The 20,128-nt window shown below is 47.3% G+C and overlaps 1 protein-coding gene across 1 annotated transcript in view; it reads right to left on the bottom strand.

Moving 5' to 3' along the window:
* The window catches only part of CAB39 (calcium binding protein 39), an 88,868-nt gene extending 84,488 nt beyond the window's left edge, over nt 1-4,380 (bottom strand). The window contains exon 1 of the mRNA XM_043578133.1: nt 3,999-4,380. The gene's annotated coding sequence lies outside the window, so the exon portion shown is untranslated. The remainder of the gene's footprint in view (nt 1-3,998) is intronic.
* Nucleotides 4,381-20,128: the final 15,748 nt, after the last annotated feature.

The raw sequence follows: 20,128 nt of genomic DNA, 5'->3' as shown, positions 1-20,128 counted from the left end.
CAGTATCAAAGTGTGAAGTTAGACACAGTGTATTAAGAATCATGCAAAGAGGTACGTGCCGGACGCTGCCAATTAAATGGCCAGAGCGTCTACCTCCCTCCTCTGGGGCCACTTTACACCTGACTGACCTCTTGCAATTCTCCGCATGCCATTCTTCCTTCCTCTGCCAGCTTAACATCACAGATGCTAATAAGGCACAACTCCTCCATCCCCTCACCCCTTCTATCTCAAGAGAGATGTTAAAAGCACAGTGGAGCCAGGAAGCTCAGGAAGGTAGACAAGGACGCACACACACGCGCACACACACAAATCCCAAAACAAAATGCTAATGGCAACCACCTGTTAAGCTTCATTTTATCACTATCAGTCTAGCATCTGTCACCCATTCTATAGTAACTCTGCTCCCCATCCTTGGAAGGCCTGAGAAACAGAAGCAGAACAAACATTTCACGCTTACCGCCGGACGGGTCTACTCCACAAACGCTGGCGGTGGAAACGCTTGTCTCACTTTGCTCTGCCGCCATACTCTGGACTGATAAAGGCAGTGACGAGGGTCCAGTCAGATAGCATCGAAGGGTGAGACACACAAAGGAAGAGCGCTCGTACAGCTCAGTTCCTCCTTTAATTAAGGATGGCCCCAACACCAGGCTTCTCCAGTAACAACCAAACTATAGACTGATGACTAAATCTTTATGCCATTTTTAGGCTACTCGGCTTGATCTGCATTCACACAAATACAAGATCTTCACACCTCAGTAATAATAAAACAAGTCACAAGCAACCTAACCTGGAGGTGCAGAGATTTGCTCTTTCCCACAATCTGATAACACAACAAAGTTTTACCATTTTGCTATGATCCATACTAATCCACCTAACACATTCCTATTTCTGTAACACCAGACAACATCCATGAAATTCCAAATCAAAAGGAGCCATGGAAAAAAAGAAAATGGATTTTTAAAACAGAAATACCACCAGAAAGGTCACCAGAAGACACTTCCTGAAGTGAAATTTTACCCTATACTGGATTTTATATTCTGTGTGCTGGGTGTGGATTTGGATTTGTCTGTATTTTTATGGCAGATGGCAAAACCGGGAATGATCAGAAATCAATCCCTCCTGGAAAAAAAGACTCTTTGGTAAGCGTGGCAGTAATTACAGAAATCTGCAACCTACCAAAGTTGATCAAAAGAAAAAAACTTTAGTAAATATTCAAAAGTAATAAAGGGTGCTTTGTGGTATATACGTTTGGAATATAAAAATAAAGATTCAAATAAAACCAAGTTATAAAACAAAACCCCATACTTACATTAGACTTTCTTAACTATTTTTATATTAACTTCATGAAAATTTATAAAACCCAACTCAACATCTCACTTTATATGAAACAGAAGCAGAGACCTCATTAATACATTTTAGAATGTAAAGCAAAAGGGAAAAAAAAAAACTGTTTTAAACGAGAACCTGCAGTCTGAAACGCAAAGGAACTAACTTGAAGGGTCTTGAAATTAAAAAAAAGAAAAAAGTCCCTTTTGTTATAGCAGCAAATTATTTCACCAAATTCTGTACTTTACTAAAGAACACCAACAGAAGAACTAAATATATACAGACTAAGTCTCTGTGATATCATGATCAAAAAGTAGTTAACTTATATGGACAGACCTAGCATAAAGACTATTTGGGGGGGGGGGGAGGCGGTGCTGGGATGGGGAGTATATCACTGTGTAAGGGAGATATTATACCAGCTAAGAAAATAATCTTTTTATAGTGCCTTTAAAAAAAATTCATACACTCATACAGCAGGGATGTGTGATCTCTTCCATATCTGACGACAACACACACCCCAAATAATAAAATCTTTCTTTATTCAACAATAGGATCCAAATCCTACAAAGAAGTTAATAAATATACTCCAAACAAAACGCCTTTAGAAAAAGTTCTGCCCACAGTAGCAGTTATTAAGCATGACTACTGCATTTGATCTGAGATAAATAGTGCAACTTGTCAGAAAAAAAAAAAATAATAATAATACATTTAAGACTTCCCTTACTTGGGTAAAAATATTTTTACATAAAGATATTTAATGACAAAAAATTTTAATAAAATCTCTCTCTCTCTCTCGCTATATATATATGCAATTTTTATTTCATCACACAAAGAAAAAACAAGCACAAAAAGACTGAAAAAAAATATGCAAAAATGTTAACAGTAACCAAATCTAAGTGGTTAAGGTTACAGAAGATAATTTTTAAAAATTTTCTAGTACTTAACTGCATTTTACAAGTTTTTTTAACTGAAAAAGTTGACATTCAATTGTCCTATAAGCAAACAAGAAGTAAGTGTTTACAAAACCAACACGGGTCCTAAGCTTCTTCAACAGATCATATTCCAGACTTCAAATACAGCTATTTGCCAGTAATTTGGGGGAAAAATGTACACAATCACACTAGATTTTCACGTCTCACTCTCCTACATTTTCATAACTAAAAACTAATAAAGGAATGTTTACCTTTTTCTAAATAGGTTCTATGTCCAACTTGCCATCCCAGAATATTAGTAACAATCTGATTTTTTCTTAAATATCAATTTAGATTGCTTTACACAAACGCCACTTCAAAGACGTTATGATCAGCTCAGTAATTCCAAAGCGTAGCCACCTCATAATACACAGTGGAAGAAGTTTTGATGCATCTTAGTGAACTGCCTACAGAAATGCCTAGGTGCAGACCTTATTTTATACACATCTTTCCAATACCCCTTAAGCACCTGATATCTAGTGAAGCTTTTTGCAAAAGGTACTTCTCTTAGCTTGAACATGAATTTATTTGTAGCTGTCAAAATCGATCTCAAACTGCGTTATATTCAAGGCACAGAATGTCAACTCTTTACTGGGCCTCCTCTTTCTTTCACAAGAACGCCTTTAGTATCTCCTAGCTTACATTTCCGGGCTCATGAGTCACTGAGAAATGAGCTCCAGGTTTACCTTAGAATGCCGTTCAAACAGCTCCTCTACAGTATTCACGGATCTGGCCCCCAAATACCTCCTTAGCCTACCCTTAACTCCCCAACATGGTCATAGGCAACTGAATTATCCACTACTTCTAGACTATGCCTTTTTATCTTTGTCCTCTAGTTTGCTGCCCCTCCACATACCGTCTGTTGCCCAGCCGTCCTCTCCTAAACCCCATAAGCCTTCAAGACTCCGCTTAGCACCACCTCGCCCAGGAAGCCTTCCAGATTTCTGCTAGGCGGAAGTGATCGATCGGTTCGGTCATCCCTGGGTGCCTTCCTAGCACTTTGTAGTTCTTTCACAGGACTTATCACCTCCTTCCTGGTACCGAGGTTATTTGTGTACTGGTCTTATCTCCCACACCAGAAAGTGAGCTCCTCGGGGGAGGGGACCGTGGGCCCCTGTTCACCTTTGAATCCCTCCGGCGCGGACCGACTACGGCACCTGCACGCAGTGCAGCGCTCAGCCTGCTTCAACCGAACTCGGGAACGCTCTGGCCGCACAATTCCTAACCAGAAGTCAGTTAGGCATTTTCCCGAAATGAAGATCACAAAGATGCTGCCTGCCGCCCCATAACAGGAAGTTTACCAGGGGCCAGGAGCCCGTGCGCGGTGGGAGTGACAGCTGGCCCGGCCCGCACCTCCCTGCCCTCCCGACTCCGGCCGCGGCCGCCCCCACCCGCCATCCCTGCCAGAGAACCGCGGAGGGGTGGCAGGAGAGCACCGGGCTCCCAGAGCTCCGGCCGCAGGCCTCTGGGCGCCGCGCCGGCGACGGCGAGAGCAAGGGAGGGAAGGCTCCGCGAGGGGCCCGGGCCGGGCCGGGCCGAGCCCAGCCCAGCCCAGCCCAGCCGGGAGGGCGGGCCGAGGCGGGCCCGCCGCCTCCGCCACCCGAGAAAATGGAGGCAGCCCGGGGCCGGTGACGGGCCGGGGCAGGCGGAAGCCGGGCGGGCGTCCGCGCCGCGAGCAGGGCCGGGCCGGGGGTCACTCACGGGGCTGGGCCGGGCGGCTCCCTCTCCGCCTCCGCGTCGTCGCCGTCCCCGTCCTCGGCCGCCGCCGCCTCGGGCTGCTCGCTCGGTCCCCGCGGGGCGGCACGGGCGCTCGGCCCCTCCGTTGTCTTCCGCCTGCTCCTGCTCCCGGCGACGGGCTCCCGCGGCAGCGGCGGCGGCGGCTGAGCGGGCGGACGGCGGCCCAGGGGCTCCCGCGGCGGCCGCCGCACTGCTGCGCTCGCTCGCTCGGGCTGCGGCTGCGGCTGCTGCTGCTGCTGCGGGGCCCGGCGCCGCCTTCGCCTTCGCCTTTTAGCCGGCTTCTGGAAGCTCAGTCTCTCCCAGGCCGCGCCGCTCCCCGCTCCCCGCTCCCGGCCCGAGCCCGGCTTTGACGTACGCACTGCGCAGCCGCCGAGGGCGCGACGTCGGGCGGTGCCGCAACGCCCCCTCCAGCCTCGGGCGCCCCCGGGCGGCCGGGCGGACTCGAGCCACCGGAGTCGGCCCCTAGGCCGAAGCAGAGGGGGACGCCGAGAAAAAAACAGCAGCAGCGGAGGACGGGAGGTCTTTCCCCTGCCACTTTAAGTGTTGGTGCTCAGCCCTTCTTGTCGGTCTCGGCTCTCTTCCCGGAGGGAATCCTACGTCCGCTTTCTACGACCACTTCCTCAACTCTTCACAAAGCCTTGTTTCTGCTAAAAGCTTTATTTTTGTTATTCGCTATTCTCGGTGGTGGCCAGTGAACGAAACAGTCCCTGCTCCTGAGACAACCAATAAACAAATAAACCAGCACATACATGTCATTGGATGTTTCCAGTGCTATGGAAAAGCTAAGGAGGGGAGAGAACGGAAGATATTGTTACAGCACTCCTGCAAGGGGAAGCTGCTTGAAGAAAGAGCATGCTGTGGGCTTCGTGTTATGGAAAGGCAGAGGGAACAGCAAGGATGAAGGCCCTGAGGTGGGACAACAGGGAGTCCAGCAAGGCAAACGCACTGAGGGAGCGGAGAGGGGAGAGAGAAGGAGAGAATGGGGGCCAAATAGAACACAGTGAGGACTTTGGTTTTTACTCTACTAGAGATGTGAAACTATTTGAAGGGTTTTCCGCAGAGAAAGTCATGATCTGACATTTCAGACGGCTGGAGAGACTAGCCTAAAGGGCCCGAGGGTTTCAGCCAAGAGACTGAATTGGGGCGATAGTTGATAGGGCCAAAGCAGATTTTTTTTTTTTTTTAAGTTTTATTTCATTTTGAGCGCTTCAAGAGACTGGTTAGAAGGCTTTTGAAATAATCTAGTCAAGAGAAGACAGGGGGCACCTGGGTGGCTGGGTCGGTTAAGCATCTGACTCCTGATTTTGGCTCAGGTCATGATCTCACGGTTTGCGGGTTGGAGCCCTGCGTCCGGTCTCTGTGCTGACAGCACAGAGCCTGCTTGGGACCTTCTCTCTCTCTCTCTCTCTCTCTCTCTCTCTCTCTCTCTCTCTCAAAATTAATAAATATTAAGAGAGAGAGAGAAGACAGGCTCAGTCCAGGGTGGTAGCACTAAAAAAATAAAGAAGTAGTCAAGTTCTAGACACATTTAGAAGGGAGCACTGACCGATTTTTGCTGATTCCTAAAGTTTGTTTCTTTTCTCAAGCAACTGGAAGATGCAATTCGTAAAGTGAGGAAGACTTAAATAAAAGCAGACGGGAAGGGAGGAACTTGGGAATCCACTTGGGGGCATGTTAACTTTGAGCTGCCTGTTAGACACCCAAGTTGGAACCGGATATAGAAGTCTGGGGCTTGGGGGAGAGGTCCAGGCTGGAAATAGAATTTTGGGAGTCCTCAGAATGGGTAAAACCTGAGGACTCAATGAGAACGTTTGGGAAGTGTTAATGAAGCGTAAGGTCAGGGATGAGCCTGAGGCCCCCAACGCTGAGAGGTCAGTCGGGGAGATAACAAGGAACCAGCAAAGGATTCTGAAGAAAGGAGCAAGGGTGCCATGGGAGACTGAGGAAAGCATCATATGCTAGAAGTCCAAGGATAGAGGATGGGTTGATGCCGCCATAGCAGCTAATGGTTCAAGTAAGGTTAGTGTTGGTGATTTGGACATGGGCATCAGCACCACAGAGGTAACTAGTGGCCTTGGTAAGTGCTCTTGAAGCAGAGATGGGTGGGAAAGTCTGACTGGAGAGGTTTCTAGGGAGAATGAGATCTAGGAAGATCTCTGGAAAGAATGGGACTGTAGAAAGGGATCACACGTATAGACAACTTTTCCATGAAGTTTTTCCCCCGAGGATGAGCAGAGAATTAGGGTGATAGTTGGAAGGGAATATAGGTCGAAGCAGATTTTTTTGTTCTTTTATTTCATTTTGCATAATTCATTTAACCTGTTTGCGTGCTGATGGGAATGATTTGGTAGTGAGGGAAAACTTGGTAATGCAAGTGTGTGGGACAGGGGGCATTTTCTGGAGAGCTTTCTTGAGCGAGCAAGAAGAGAAGTTCTGGCCTTGGATCCCAGCGAGACAGGTGTTCACTGGCAGTAACAGAGGGCAGGCAGAGTGTGGGCCCAGGGGCCGGGAGCCAGTTGGACAAAGTGCCAGAACATGTGAACTTGTCCTTCTAAGAGCTTTTCTTTTCTCAGGGAAATAGGAAGCAAGGTCATCAGCTTGGAGTGTGGAGAGGGAGGAGGTGTTGGAGACTGGAGGGAAGAGGAGAAGGTGTAAACAAGGATCAGACGGCAGGGTTATTCTGTGTTTTTCACCAGGCACGTTGTGCTGGGAAGGTGCAGGCACAGGAAGGTGGGGCGTAGGATGCAACCGGGGTTGTTTTCTGTTTTCGTCAGCTAACTCCATGGAGAAAGGGAAAGAAAGGAGAGGATATATGCAAAGAAGTAATAGTGACAATGGCCAGCCGTTGAATCCAAACCAGATAAGAGGGGAGTGAGAAAACTGGGGTGGGGGTGGCAGGGGCAGTGGTAGGGGAGGGACCCTGTAAAAGTGGTCGGATCAATGGAATGATGGATGAAAGGATTGTTGGAATCAGCACAGTAAGGGGAGTGAACCGGAAAGAAGGAGGTACTGGTTGAAAAGCCAGATTGCTTGCACTGAGATCGCGTGAGGGACAATTTTGAGTACATGCAAAAGGCCTGGGGCAGCTTCTCAAACGGTAACGTCCACGCGCATTCTCAGGAGATCTTGGCAAAATGCACACTGATTCCATTGGTCTAGGGTGGGGACCATGAGCCTACATTTCAAACAAGTTGGGGGTAGAATGGGTGAAGATGCCGATTATTTTTACTCTTGTTCATCGTTTTGATACCCAAACCTCCATTCGTGCAACACACACACACACACACACACACACACACACACATACACGGAAACTATACTAATCTTGCTAGTGAATATATATGAAAAATCTAAACAAAGAGGTATGAAATAGAAGTACAATGACAGTATGTTAAAAGCAAAGTCCACCCCAACCAAAGACAATTTCAGAAGCCCTTAGAAAGGCCATAGCTGTCTAGGGACTGACTGTCTCTGCTCACAGAGAAATAAGCTGACAAGCAGTCCAGAGCAGGCCCTGGACCTGGGGAGTGGCTGGTTCCCGGAGCTCTCTCTTTGCTTTGCTCTGGTACCAGTGGGAGGGAGGTGTCCGGCAGTCTCAAGTTTTATCTAATTTTGAAACTTTGTTGCATGAGGACTTTACCCCCATAGCATTTTTGTTTGTTTGTTTGTTTGCATTTTTAACTGGAGTCCCAAAGGAAGGCCTTTGGTGTCCTCACATTCTGCAAAAACAACTCAAGACCCAACTTCCCACAGAATAAAAGAATGTAGGGGGTTGGATAATCCCATACGAAGGGGTTTGATTCCTTTGTTTCAAGGGTCAGAGCAGGGTTCCGGATTAATCTCTTAACTGGAGTAAACCCACTGCAGTGGCAAGATGGCAGATATTTCTGGAGCAGGGGTTTGTAACAAATTCTGAAACCCAAGTGGAAGGAGTCATGTCATTTGACTGCTTGAATTTAGCTGGGAGACACCTTCTCAATCCTTCCATAGAGCCTTCTGGAAAGCCCTTTCTATGAATATATTTCTTTGTAGGCACAACCTCTTTCTGGGAAATTCTTCTATGTCTTCATCTTGAAACCCTGTTCACAGCCCCCCCCACCCCCGCCTTCCTGTGCAGTGTGTACAGATCTCAGGATCGTAAGGCAGGGTCATCATGTTCAAGGAAAAATCAGTCAGTGACGGTCCTGTGTAAATGTCTTGTCACTTTCATTTCCCTTCCTCTCCTCTGTTGAAGCTGGGCCATCAGATGAAGGCACCTCCCTAGCCTTCATCATATCATCTATGAAAGGACTTTGGAGCCTGACTCACAGCTTCCTCTCCACCCCACCCCATGCCTGACTTCTTCTCCTGGGCAACATAAGTGCCACTCATCTAAATAGGTTGGATCATAGTCTCCTCGTATGGTCCGCCCCAGTGACCTTCACTTCCCTTCCACTTCAACAACTGCTTGATTGGCCCTACCATAGTCTCTGCAGTGGCCAGACTCTCCCTTTGAGACTTGAACTCTGTGACTTTCCTGGGTAACTGCTCCTCCCATCCACCCACCCTCTCCACACCCTCATACCTAGCAAACCTGCTCTAAATCTCAATGAAACCTTAGTTATTCAACAAAGGCTTTTTGGAAGCATATAATTACTGAGCATAAGCAATGGGAATGAAACACTGAACCATCCACGGTCCCTGCTCTCAATGAGCTTATAGTCCAGGAGAGACACACAAGAAAACTGGCAATTACAGTAGGCTGAGACCTGAAGCATAAATAAGATCTAGGCAGTTGAAGATGGGGGTGAATGTTCCAGGAAAATCATGCGAATACCATGAAAGCAGGAAAGCACAGTGAATTTGGGGTAGTGCGTATGAATAGCTCAGTATACAAAGCTTAGAGTTTTCCTTTTTTATGCTTTTTAAAAAATTTACATCCAGGTTAGTTAGCATATAGTGCACCAATGATTTCGGGAGTAGATTCCTTAATGCCCCTTATCCATTTAGCCCATCCCCCCTCCTACAACCCCTCCAGCAACCCTCTGTTTGTTCTCTATATTTAAGAGTCTCTTCTGTTTTGTCCCCCTCCCTGTTTTTATATTAGCTTTGCTTCCCTTCCCTTATGTTCATCTGTTTTGTATCTTCAAGTCCTCATATGAGTGAAGTCATATGATATTTGTCTTTCTCTGACTAATTTCACTTAGCAAGAGCTTAGAGGTTTAGAAGAGAATTTTTTCACTGCGATTTTTCCTCAGCTTTGTTAAGATATTATTGACATACACATAAGTTTAAGGGGCACAATGCGATTAGATACATGTGTATGTTGCAAAATGATCACCACGGTCCTATTTCTTAGGAATGCATGATCCTATCTTATTCAGGTGTTCAAATCTCCTGACGACGTTTAATATTTTGCCTTCCCCAAGTTGAATCTAAGTGATACCTTTTGCACCTAAAACGGTCTCTTGAGCTTTCCCAAGGGAAAAACCACAAATGATTTGTTCTTCCATTTGTTCTTAAGAAGAGAAATGCTAGGGCGCCGGGGTGGCTCAGTCGGTTAAGCGGCCAACTTTGGCTCAGGTCAAGATCTCACGGTCCGTGAGTTCGAGCCCCGCGTCGGGCTCTGTGCTGACAGCTCAGAGCCTGGAGCCTGTTTCAGATTCTGTGTCTCCCTCTCTGACCCTCCCCCATTCATGCTCTGTCTCTCTCTGTCTCAAAAATAAATAAATAAACGTTAAAAAAAATAAAAAAAATAAAAGAAGAGAAATGCTAGGGAGAGTTGGGTTTACTTGATGCTTGTTCTTGATGAGTTGTATAGGAAGAGATGCTGCTTAGCCTGTCCTGGGTTAAATCAGTATGGTCAGGTTTCTAGAACCGTACGTTGTGCGGGGAATTCCCAGAGCTTTACCAACGGCCTTGCTGGCCCTGACATTTTTGGTGCTGCTGTAGCTAATAGTAGACGACCAAGGTCGATGTGGTCAGTTAGAATTTCAGATATTTCTCCAAATGGTGATTTGCTTACAACTTGCTTAATTTGAATCTAGCATCTCTTCTGGTGGTGGTTTCCAACAGGAACTCACATCACTTAACTGTGGCGTTATATTCGCAGGCCAATGTTTAGAACTTATTCCAGATTTCCAGAGTATCTCTACTTGACATTCTTTATATGTTCTTAGTGTATTCTATCTGTATGTTGAGTAAACTCATGGAATATTATGTCAGGATTATTCAATGTTATATCTGAGGATTTATTTTCTCTGTGAAGATGATGTTCTTCCATTTTTATGAATTAGATACAACATCTGCTCCTTTTGGAGAATACAGTAAGGCATTATGTTAATGGATATATTTTGTCTACAAGTTTGTCTGGATTGAGTTTATTATTTTGGTTTGCGTGCCACATCGACAGCCAATGTCCTTGTCTGTTGTACTGTTCTTGTTATGGACTCCCAAGGGATAGTACACTTTTGAAAATTGTCAGTAATAGGTTAACTACAGACATTTTATTTTGTCATCGCAGATAGTTTTTTGTTTTTTGTTTTCTCTGACGCTTCCCCGAAAGTACTTGCAATCAGCTGCATTGTAGGGCGAATGTCCTCGAGGCACGTTAGGTTGCCTTGTAGCTGGCCTTTCCTCCAGAATCTGAAGAAGGCCCGTGAGCTAAAGCCCCATAACTTGGCATCAACCTCAAGGGGTCCAGCACACCACAGCAGACCATGCATGGGCTGGAATTGTCCCTTGACAAGCTGCTGCTGAGCCGGGAGGGAAGTCTGACAAAACGCTCGGGTCCCATGTGCTTTTGAAGACTGTGGACATCTTAGCCTTGAGAAACTCAAGAAGGGATATTGCTAGATTTTCTTCTATTGACCCCTGGAGTCCACTGGGCTGGTTCATTCTCAAGATTTAACTCCTGGCTCCTAACTCTAATAGGACGACTATAGTATTATTTCTCTATTTGGGGCATCCCTCTTTGAAGATGTCTGATCTCTAGGACTGTAAAGCCATTGACCCAATTTGCCCCACCTCTCAAGAGACGGCTCACCGATTTTACAGGAACAACCCCGGCAAGAATCTCGGAGGAACTATTTCTTAGGCCTTGCTTCATCCCGCTTGGGAGGTGTATGATTACTGAGTTATTCAGTGCCAAATGACTTTCATCTTGATCAAAAGGTGGTTCTGACAAGGTTGAACTTTATCTGAGCCCGGTGTACCCTCAGCCATGATGGTTAAGAGATCCCCGCCCCCACCCCACCCCCCAACCTTTTGTGTTTTGGAAATGGCGAACCAGCTGACCACAAAGGGCCACACTCCCCTCAGAATTTCCAAAAGGGGTCTCATCTCCATCCTTCCTTGTGATTCCCATAACATTCCAAGACGACCCCTCGTTTACCTGTCTCTATAAAATTCCAGGCCTCCTTCCTTTTCTTTGCGATGTTCCTCGTTAATGTGCTTTTTACTGCAATAGCCAGAATAAAAAACCTCTTCTTAATTATCAGGTGACTTCTCTCTGTTGCAGCCCCAGGAAGACCTCCCTCTGGTGCCAGCCTGCGCATCACCCCTGACTGTCCCACTGAAGCAACTACTGTGACTACCCCCGAGACTCTACTCAGCCCCACTGGGACTTAACCCTGTTGACAACCACCCTTTCAACAGTTCAAGATGCGAGTAAGCTGAGAGGAGGACGCATGGCCCTAGATACTTTGGGTCCTGGTGGAGCTGTAGAAGGGAGACAGAAAGAAATCAGCTTGACATGCTTCTGAGCTGAGCCAGGGGCAGACACACCCAGTTACACCTTTAAAGGAAAGAGGAAATGCCATTGAGGCAGCTGAGGTCACAGTCCAGACAGGTGCCGGACAGAGCGCAGAGCCACTCGAGTCTGGGAAGCTGTCGTGGTGGCCAGTATGAAGGTCAGGGGTGACCCTGAAACACACAAATGCCAGGGGGCAGCTCTATAAGCTGGGGGGAGTGGAAGCCCCAAAGAGGGAAAGTCCAGGGGATAAGACTGGCCAAAAAAGTAAATAAAATGCAAGCCTTTAACAAGCCCCAACCCCTCCCATTCCTCTTCTTGTTGGGGGATGGGGGCAGGCGGGGAAGGCTCCACTTCCCTGGGTAGAATGTGCATAGTCAGGGGTGTTTGAAGGCAGCATGTGACAGGATTCGCCACCTCTGCAACTTTACAGGAATCAGAAAGTGGCCTTCCCAATTTCAGCAGGGGCATGTCGCGGAGAAGGGTTAGAAGCCCCCGTTCTGGAATCATCTCTCTAGTAGCCTGAAGGCTCTAGACATGTGCGGTAGTTTTTTCTTTGACGTGTCAGATATCGGACTCCCCTCAGTGAAGGAAGCATGTCTGGAGTGAGGTCCCGGGGCCAGTGATATCCAGGGAGCCCCTGAGAATTCTCGGGGCCCTTGCACATTCTCTGTGCTCAAGAGGCATCTCACAGTGCTAGAGAATCTATACTCACTGGGCAGAGTGTATTCTGTATTATATAGAGACAGGCAGAGCCAGAAAACTCACCAGAGGCAGGGTAAGAGAATGGGTCATGCTTGACCATATGACATGTAGCCAGTGGTCATATTAAAACTATTTAATAACTAGAACCACACAAACACACACTGAGCAGAATGGAATCTGGCTGAAAATCAGGCCTGCATAGAACAATGGTAGGACCTCTCTGGGGTCTGGCTCACTTATTCTTTTAACAAAAGTGAGGGACGGAGGAATGGATTGGCACATATTGGGCTTTGACCGATGCCTCCAGAATTGAGGTGCCAGCTGGGGCCCCGTGGACTGGAACTCAACCTTGATGAGCAGGGCTATGATGGCTGGAAATGGGGCTCTGGTCCTGGAGATCGTGCTCATTATCTTGATGATGTCACCCATAACACCAGCGATGCAAGAGCCTGAGACGTTATGGGGGTTCAGGTTTTTGGGGCCTGTGGCATCTGAGATGGATAAAGGAGGCTCTAGGGGCTTTCTGGGCCTCACCTTGACCTAAGTATATTCTGCCACAAGACCTGACATCTGGGTCCTTCTGGGTTGGTGTCCTGGCAGCAACACATACTTGTGCTCTGTTCCCCAAGGAACATGCTGGAAGGGTAGCAATGGCAGGGGAAACTTCCCATATCCCCTGCACCTTGGAATTCTGAACTGCAGGACCTTGTCCAGGGGCTGCTGCAGGCAACACTCTGTTGCTGGTGCCTGATCATGTTCTAAGAGTGCTTAGCCACACCTTTTTTTCCACAACAGAGGATCTTTTCAAGTTAGGGTGCCCTCAGCTGGTTCCTGTTGTTCGGGATGGTACCACAACGTTTTCGTTGAGTGATGGCCTAGGCTAGCTGTTTGAAAATGCCCATCGCTGGGGCACCTGGGTGGCGCAGTCGGTGAAGCGTCCGACTTCAGCCAGGTCACGATCTCGCGGTCCGTGAGTTCGAGCCCCGCGTCGGGCTCTGGGCTGATGGCTCAGAGCCTGGAGCCTGTTTCTGATTCTGTGTCTCCCTCTCTCTCTGCCCCTCCCCCGTTCATGCTCTGTCTCTCTCTGTCCCAAAAATAAATAAACGTTGAAAAAAAATATTAAAAAAAAAAAAAAAAAAAAGAAAATGCCCATCGCTGAAAGTCAAGTGCCCACTCCAAGTGGCCAGGGCTAAGTTTGCCTGCCTCTTAGAGTTGTTTCAAGCCACAGTGGTCAGCCTTCAAGGTCCACCAATGCCAGTTTCCACTGAGTTCATCCCTCCAAGCCGTAAAGCCCCAGGACACAAATTGGCGGCACGCAGAACTAGAGTCTTCAAAAAGCAGGCATAAGAGCAAAAGTTCTCTAGCAACATGGTGGCCCCAAATACATGGTTGGGAAGCTTCTAAGTCAGGCAGACATGGGTGGGCTGAGTTAGGACCGTCTTTTTTTATTTTTTTAATGGTTATTTATTTTTGAGAGAGAGAGAGAGAGAGAGAGAGAGAGAGAGAGAGAAGGAGAGAGAAAAAGACAGAGTACAAGCAGGGGAGGGGCAGAGAGAGAGGAAGACACAGAATCCCAAGCATGTTCCAGGCTCTGAGCTGTCAGCACAGAGCCCCACGCGGGGGCTCGAACCCATAAACCATGAGGTCATGACCTGAGCCAAAGTCGGATGCTTAACCGACTGAGCCACCCAGGCACCCCTGAGTTGGGGCAGTCTTGAGAACAGAGGAGAGCAGGCCCATGGTTTCCTGAGGAATTTTGGCTCACTTTGGGGTCCAAATAATTTTCCTTTTATTTTGAGAAGGTCCATTGACAAGGTGGTAATGGAAAAGTGAGTTTTTGGATACCTATAGTAAACAGAGAATTTTTATTATTCCTGGGTTTGCTGTTTGACTGAAGAAACCTGGTTGTGGTGACCTCAAGTATTTTGAATATATATGTGGGGGAGAGGGCACTGGCCAGGGGTTCATGGTTAGAGGGGGCCAGGAGCAGTGGGGCCTCCAGTCACAAGGACTCATCTGTGCTGTCTGTCTGCCCGTATTGGTGTGGACCAGAGTTCAGAAGTCTCTTGGATACCCTGCCATCCGTCACGACAAAGATTATAGTTACCTGCAATTCCAGAGGTAGCCAGATCCTTTCTGCCCTGGGTTTTAGGGTTAGAGGGATGGGTCTTAATGCCTGACGAATGATATTATCCTCGGGGGCTAACAGGGGATAGATGCAAAGGAGCATCTATTAAGCTGAGGAATGTGCCATGCGTGGTTCCCTTGGGTGGCTTGCCCATTCGGTGGCGAGGACGTGTGAGTGTGAAGCACATACAGGTGAATGAGCATGTGTGAGAGTAAGCATGAATGTGTGGAAATGTGAGCAAGGTACAGCAGGAGGTGGCCTATAATACTTCCGTAAGAAACCACTGCCCCTTCCCAGCCAGTTCATGCTGGGCTGGTCAGGAATGCAAGGAGATGTAGCTCTCCATCAACCTGCCGTCTTCTGCCTCGTCCATCCCCTACCAAAAACAATGAGTTGAGTGTGTCAGGTGAGGCAAGCCCCAGTGGAGGCATACCCGACCTCCCATGGAAGGGCGATCAGTGGCCTCTCCCAGTGTGAGCCCTGGCTTACCTTCTGGGAGGAGAAGAAGGATCAGGGATCAGGGCCATCCAGGCCCACACTCAAGCAGAAGCCTTGGCTGGAGTTCAGCCTTCTCAGGGAGAGAGCCCGGGGAAGCTGCCAGACACTGTGGGTTAGGCTCACTTCTTCCAGAAAGGATTGTTCAGACCTAGAATGGTGCAGAAGACAGGCTCTTCCCCATTCAGGCACAGTCTGGATGACAGTGCACCATGGCACATGCCCGGATTGGTGCAGTGAGGACGCAGCTCATAGACTTGGCATCCGGCCCCCACCTGCCAGCAGGACCCCCAAGAGGGAGCGGAATCTCTTCAGCTATTTTAAGATCATGCAGGAGATGTTATTTGGATCGCCACAGTGGCTGAGGAACGGGACGTAACAGTATATAAGGTGTGTAAAATGCACTGGAGATGGCCCAGATCAAATTGATCAAACTGGAGCTTGATTTCTTCCAGGCTGAGGATCCATGTATATAGTCACAGTCTCCACGCAGCTTCTGCACACCCCAGCGCATCCAGCCCGAGCAATTCCAAATTCTCTGCGCGCTTTCCCAGCCACCCCCAGGATCCCGCCAGTACATTTCCAGCCATTACAGGAACGAGCTGAGGGAGAGCTACTGACTAAGCAGTAAGCAAGTTTCAAATTAAAGGAGATAAAAATTACTTTCAAAATATATAAAGTATCAACAATGTAACATGTTCATTAAAAGTGTCTATTGTCGGGCATCTGGGTGGCTCAGTCGGTTAAGTAGCAGACTTTGGCTCAGGTCATGATCTCGCGGTTCATGAGTTCGAACCCCGCGTCGGGCTCTGTACTGACCACTCAGAGCCTGGAGTCTGCTTCGGATTCTGTGTCTCCCTCTCTCTCTGCCCCTCCCCCGCTCACACTCTGTCTCTCGCTCAAAAAATAAATAAACGTTAAAAAAATGTTTTTAAAAAGTGTCTGTTGTCTGTTTGTAAGCTTGGGTTGATCCCAAGGGTTCAGATGGCCAGGCCTATTTTATGGTGATTTCACCACAAACCACCCCAGAAGACAGGCCAGGTTGTGGGTAGATGAGATACAGCTAAAAACGTAAAATCCCATTGAGTTCACCAATAATCATTGCGTGTGCCCATCAAAGTTACCAAGGAAATTAACCCTAACGTGGAATGTTTTCAATTAAAATTACATTATAACAGCCCATTTTCCATCTCAGCATTTCAAACGTAAGTTCCATGACTGACTGTTTTAACACAAATTATCTCCAAAGAAAAGGCATCTTGATTAAATTAAAGCACATGTTACATCATAGAAAATATTTATAAACATGTTGTTACTTGCCAAGCTATCTTATGATCAGAAACTCAGTTCTGCGTTTTTGTGTGATCTGTCTTTTCTGAGTATCATCCTGTCATACAGCTTTATACTTTCCTTGAGCAGAATTGGCCCCACTTACATAACCGTATGGTGAATTATGTACGAAACCGAGCATTTTCACTGGGCTCTGTTCAGCCACAAAGGTAACGTAACAATTGGCAGTTCTACCCCTAGAGTGATTCATTAATAATTCCCTTTCCTCCAAATAATGAGCATCCTGAGTCACTACTTACACGAATTTCTTGGTAAGCTTATTTATCTTGATAGTCTAACGTCCTCCCCTGATTCTTGTAACTGAGACCTGCAAAACCGTAAACACTTTGCATCCTGCAGAGAACTTCTCCAGATCCATACAGATCAGACCTTGATTTTACTCTAAATATTACCCCACCCCATTAAGAAATGAAATCTTTTTGTAAAAAGCATTTCAAAAACCAAATGAAACGTTCAAATGTTACACTCAAGTACAAATACCCAGCTATTCACACACTAACAAAATTTTAACAAAATTGATACAGGGGCACCTGAGTGGCTCGGTTGAGCGTTGGACTTCGGCTCAGGTCACGATCTCACGTTCATGGGTTCAAGCCCCGCGTCGGGCTCTGTGCTGACAGTTCAGAACCTGGAGCCTGCTTCGGATTCTGTGTCTCCCTCTCTGCCCCTAACCCACGTGCGCCCTCTCTCTCACTCTCTCGCAAAAATAAATGAACATTAAAAAAATAAAATTGATACAACCCAAATTGAACAAATCACTTGTGGAGGGGGGTGGGGTGGCAGTAAGTGGGAGAACCGGCTGGATTCTAAGCTGAGGTAAATTCAGGCATTCTTTCCAGATCTATTTCCATAAACCTAACAGTGTTTTTTCATTTCTTTGAGAATCAGTCGGGAGCTCTGTGCCAAGCAATGGGCTCTAGCTTTCCCATTAAAAGGAAAAAAGAAAAGAAAAGGTCGTGTGTTTTCAGCTGCCAACTTTACAATAATCAAAGTTCGTGGTTTCTTGATTCTTTCAGGACTGGCTCTCTGAGGCTGAGGATTATTGTTCTAGATGTTCTTTGCCCCTGGCTGAGTCAGTCACCAGGCTTCATTCTTTGCCATTCCTGGGCTTGGAACCAGCATCTTTTACATTTAAATTGCCATTGTAGGGTTTCAATGAGGTGATTGATTAATATTTCACCTTTAGCATTTCCTCTTGCTAAATTCTCTCTGCCCTTCCCCTCCCTCAATCTTCCAGCCTTTACTCTAGTCTCACCTGCGAAGTCAGAGCACATCACCCAAGTCTTGCAAGGATTCCTCCTAAGGCTCATACAGAGCCTGAGGCTAGGAGTCAAACAATTCACAGAGACTTGGAAGACTTTTTTTTTTTTTTAAGTTAATTTATTTTGAGAGAGAGAGAGAGAGGGAAGGGCAGAGAGAGGGAGAGAGAGAATCCCAAGCAGGCTCTGCACTGTCAGCACAGAACCCGATGTGGGACTTGATCTCATGAACCGCAAGATCACGACCTGAGCCAAAATCAAGAGTTAACCGACTGAGCCACGCAGGTGCCCCCGAAGACGTTTTACATATGTTGAAGTAATAGGGTTAAAATAGCAAATTTTTCTTGAGTCTCTAGTATGTTCAGGTCCCGTGCCACAGGCTTTGCCCATGTGCTTGTTGATCCAAAAATAAAATGGAAATACCGTATTTCATTAAATCCAGCACACCTTGGCGTTAGACTCACCATTACTTTATGTAACATTAAAAACAACAACAACAACCCACAATCAACTATAGGGTAACCTGTCACTGATTGCAAATTGCATCTGAATTTCAGAGGTGTTAAAGTGTGGGGCGGGGGGAGGGGGGAGTACATGTTCAAACTGATGACAAAGAATCTTTCGGAGACGATGGGTAAGGTGGCCAGAACCACAGAGCTAACAAGAGGCAGAGCTGAGTTCAGATTGTTCTAGGGTTCACTGCCTCTCCAGAGGTTTGCAGGCTTTGTTTCCCTGAGCAGTTTCCTCCCCCCAACCCCTGCCCGCCAGTAGTCAGGGACCAGGGTCTAAGCCACCTGTCCTGGAAAACAGAGTCTCCCCTTTAAGTTGGCCTGACAGCTAACTGAGCTGAAACAACTAACTGACTTTCGGTGACCGCTTCCCCTCTGCACGGTGCCTAATTGTAGAGACCATTCCGCGGCCGCGGCTACATTATTTTTGGTGGCGTCGGGTCGGAGGGGAAGGAGTGGCTGTCGGCAAAGGCCACGCAAACTTCCCCAGCTCCCAGGCAGCCAGGGGCCACAGCACAGCAAGGAGATTAACCAAATCGGATTTGGGGAGCTGGAAGCTGCCGGGATAATCCACTCACGCCTCTGCTTATCAGATCTCCCTGCTCCTCTCTGTCTCAATGAGCCGCTGCTCCGCTCCCTACCTCAACTTCACCCCTGCGAGCCGAGGCTCCGTGTCTCCAGATGCGAACGCCCCTCTGCGGCGCACGTCGTCTGCTTGTCTGGCTTTATTCGCCCATTTGTTCATTCGTATTTAGTGAACAGCTACTCTGTACAGGTGCTCTGAAGACGAACGGCAATCAACACACACAGTTCCTGCCTTCGTGGGGTTCATAGCCTAGCAAGGGCCACCGATGGCATCTCAGAAGCTTGCAGCCAGATGTGAAATGACAACGGTAAAAAAAGATTCTCAGGAATTTGGGGGGATGGCTCAGTCAGGTAAGCGTCCGACTCTTGAATTCGGCTCGGGTCATGATCTCACAGTTCGTGAGTTCGAGCCCCGTGTTGGGCTTGAAGTGCAGCGCTTGCTTGGGATTCTCTCTCTCCCTCTCTCTCTCTGCCCCTCCCCTACATGCTTACTCTCTTTCTCTCTGTCAAATAAATAAGCATTAAAAAAAAATAAAAATAATAAATAAAAATTTCTCAGGAAGGAGCACCTGGGTAGTTCATTCCGTTAAGCATCTGATGTCGGCTCAGGTCATGATTTCATGGCTTGTGGGTTTGAGCCCCGCGTCGGGCTCTGTGCAGACAGCTCAGAGCCTGGATCCTGCTTCGGATTGTTTTCCTCTCTCTCTGCCCCTCCCCCCACTCATGCTCCGTCTCTCTCTCTCTCTCTCTCTCTCTCTCAAAAATAAATAAACATTAAAAAAATGCTTCTCAGAAAAAGCTGCACAGAGACAGTGTTCCCCAAATATTCTGTGTTTTCCCCTCCTTTTCCCAGCCCCTTTACAGTTTAAGTTGGGGCCATGTGATTCATGCTGGTCAAGAACCTTCAATAGATGTGCTGTGTGGGGCCTCCGTGGAAAGACTTTGAGAGCTGGGATGTCAGTTTCAACTCTCTTTGCTCTGCTTGATGACCTTGGGCACCGAGTGTTCCAAATGGCATAGCTACAGGATCAAGGAGGGCTACCCGCCCCACATGGAACTTTAAGGTTAGGAGAAATAAACCTCTGTTGTTCTTGCTCACTGAGACCTCAGATTTGGCTCAGTAGCTGATGGTAATTCCCTTAACCAATATAGAATCACATGTTCCTATGAGGGAAAACAGAGAAAGAACTGATCAAAGGGTCAGGAGAGACATTCTTAGGAAGAGATATTTAAGCAGGGTCAAAAGGAAGAGTGGTAGTTAACTTGGAAAACAGTGTGGGGAGGAGTATTCCAGGAAGACTGACAGACAGCTTGTACAAAGGTCCTGTGGCTAG

The sequence above is a fragment of the Prionailurus bengalensis genome, chromosome C1 (genome assembly GCF_016509475.1).
Source record: "Prionailurus bengalensis isolate Pbe53 chromosome C1, Fcat_Pben_1.1_paternal_pri, whole genome shotgun sequence".
NCBI lineage: Eukaryota > Metazoa > Chordata > Mammalia > Carnivora > Felidae > Prionailurus > Prionailurus bengalensis.
This window is presented reverse-complemented; position numbering and strand designations above follow the sequence as displayed.